This window comes from Meles meles, chromosome 3 (genome assembly GCF_922984935.1).
Source record: "Meles meles chromosome 3, mMelMel3.1 paternal haplotype, whole genome shotgun sequence".
NCBI classification, from domain to species: Eukaryota; Metazoa; Chordata; class Mammalia; order Carnivora; family Mustelidae; genus Meles; species Meles meles.
Genome location: NC_060068.1, coordinates 133843823 through 133847099, shown reverse-complemented (window position 1 = coordinate 133847099; position 3277 = coordinate 133843823).

The following is a 3277-nucleotide window of genomic DNA, read 5'->3' as shown; positions in this document are numbered from 1 at the left end:
ACTGAGATCACAAGTAGGCAGAGAGGCAGGCAGAGAGAGAGAGAGGAGGAAGCAAGCTCCCTGCTGAGCAGAGAGCCTGATGCGGGGCTCGGAGCCCAGGACCCTGGAATCATGACCCGAGCCGAAGGCAGAGGCTTTAACCCTCTGAGCCACCCAGGCGCCCTTGTGATTCTTTTCTATATATACTCATGTTTTCTTCTCAGCCTCAAGCTTCTAATCCATTGACCTACCAACTCTTTACATACATTTATGTCCTTACATCTCTCTTTATCCAGCATAGACTCTACAGTGTATCCTTTAAATTTCTCACTTATAAATGTCCTTAACTTTCTTCCCCACCATCTGCTGGGCAGCTGCACCTGAGAGGCTACTATTGCTGGATAAACCACAAAAGCAACCATGAATCTCAAGGCTTAGCCTTCAGCACTGCTCCACAAACCCACTGTATTGCCTTGGTAAGACTATTCTCTACTCTTCAGAGTAGCTCACTCTGCTTTCTTCTGAATCACAATCTCTCTTGCTGTCTCAAGGACTTAGAACCTGCAATAATTCCCCTCTTCCCTGTACCATGAACTTCTCTTCATCTCTCGTGGATTACTGCCACCAGCATACAAACATGCTTAGGATGGCAAGCTTTAAAAAAAATTCCTCCCTTAATTTCATGTCCTACAACCACCACCCCCATATCAGTACAAAGATCGTCTGAGAAGTTGTCTACGGGCGATGTCTCGACTTCCTCACCTTCCATTTGCCTCTCAACCTACTTCACTTGGAAGTCCACCCTAAAATACCTCACTGAAGCCATTCCCAGCATGGTCATTAAAGATTTCCTCATCAGCAGTCCCAGGGGTCCCTGGCCAGCCCTCATCTTACTGACTTCTACTATCAGTAGCATTCCAGAGAGTCTGTCATCTTCTTTCGAAAAAACTTCCAGTTCTTGATTTCTGCAATGGATTCCTAGGACTGCTGTAACAAAGTACCACAAGTCAGGAGGCTAAAAACCATAGGAATTTATTCTCTCACAGTTCTGGAGACTTGGGAGTCCAAAATCAGGGTATCAGCCGGGCTACGTTCTGTCTGAAGGCTCCAAGAAAGAACCACTCATCACCTGTTGCAGCTTCTGGTGGCTCCCAGAAATCCTTGGCATTCCTCGACTTAGAGACAACACATTACTCCAATCTCTGTCTGTCACAAATGGCCTTCTCATATTAGTCATTGATTCAGGGGTCACCATTATCCCATTATCCAATATGACCTTATCTGAATTAACTACTATATTTCCCAATATGGTCACATTATGAGATTTCAGATGGACATGACGTGGGGCAGGCACTATTCAACTCAATATAACTTCTGTAACTACACACCGCTGGTTTTCCTCCTTCCTCCTGGCTGCTCCTCCCCATTCTCCTTCTGGGGCTAGTTTGCTTCCTCTATCTCAGCAATGTTGTAGGGACCTAATAAGGCTTGGCTCAGGGCCCCTTGCCTTCTCTAAATACATTCTCTCCTGGAGGGATATCATCAAACAATCCCACAGTTTTAAAATTCCATTGATGGCTCCCAAATTTATGTTCTGGCCCTTACCTGTACCCATACTGATAATAGTAGTTAACACTTATTGAATACTTACTATGTGCCAGACCTACTTGTAAGCTTGTAGCTAATCGTATATTAATTAATCCTTACAACAAATTTATGGCATATTATTTTATCCCCCATGAAGAAAGTGAAGCATAAGGAGGTTAAGTAAATTGTTCAAGCCCACATAAAAGGAGCCAGGATTTAAAACTTGGTAGGCAGGATCCATAGCTGCTTCTCTTGACCGCTGCATACTCTGGCTTTCCACTGAGCTCCAGGCTCATACATTCAACTTCAAACTTGACATCTGCTCCTATATGTCTAATATGCATCGTAGGCATGAACTAAATAGAATGCTTGACACCCCCCCTCACCATTCCCATCTCAATCTTTCTTTCCCTGCTTCCACATCTTAGTATATGGCACCAACCCCCAGTTGCTCAAATTAAAAAAAATCTAGAAATCAAATTTGATTTTACTCTTTCCACATCCATCCCAGCCTCCATTCCCACCCCCCCCCAACAAATCCAAGGAAGCCTATTTGCTTTACCTCTAGAATAGATCCCCAATCTGTCTACTCCATTTTCGCTAACACCCTAGTTCCATCTCTCGAGTGACTGCAAGTATCTTCTACCTGGTCTTTCTGCTTCCACTTTTGCAGTCTGTATAACCAACCCAACAGCCAAATGAGTTTTTTGAAACATAAATCAGAACGTGACATGCCCAAGTTTCAAAGAGTCCAAAATGCCAGCTTATATTGAGAACAAAATGCACACTCCTGTTCTTAGCCTACAGGTCCCTGCTTGATCCAGCACTGTCTGCATCTCTACCCTGACTCCTACCACTCCCTTTCTTGCTTACGCAGCTCCAGGCATGATCTCACCCCTGCATTCCCAGGAGTACTTTAGGCCTGTACCAGGCACTTTGTACCTGTTCGCCTTCATGCCAAAATGCTGTTGAAAATGCTCCGCCGTCACGTCTTCCTATGAGCTCAAACACCACCTCAAACATCACTCAAGAAGTTCTCAACCTAAATCCTAACCTAATGTTATGCCCAGTCACTTTCTAACACGCTATGTTTCTGTTTTAAAAGTATTTACTACTATTTGGAAATACCTTAATTATGTATTTGGTTATTTGAACAAAGACTTTCCCTATCTTATATTTGTCTCTAACACCACAAATTGTCTAATACATAGTAACTGTTTAATATATATATTTTTAAAGGAAAAATGCATGAAACTGAGTTAGTAGACAAGTAAGGTCAATCACAGAAAGTTTTTTGAAGGTGAGTTTTAAGGCATAGTTTGAAAGGCGAAAAGCTGATTAACTATTAAAGAGGAGAGATAATTTAGCAAGGAAAACAAAATAGTGATGGTAGTCTTGAATAAGTGACAAACAGAGGCTATAACTAGACTATGACATGGGAAGTTGGTCAATACAGAATTAAAATTAGCTTATTGAAGCAAGGATTTATCATCATTTGGTTAAACATACTGAATACCAACCTAAGGGGTTTAAGTTTATTTATGACTTCAACAAATATTGAATTTCTACTGTGTTAGGTCTATTCTAGGTATTTTAAATACAATAATAAACAAGAGACATGATCTCTGCCCTCACAGTGTTTATAATCTAGGATAAGCCTGACATCAAATATTAGTATTCCGTGAACTTTTGGAATTGCCAAACAAACTGC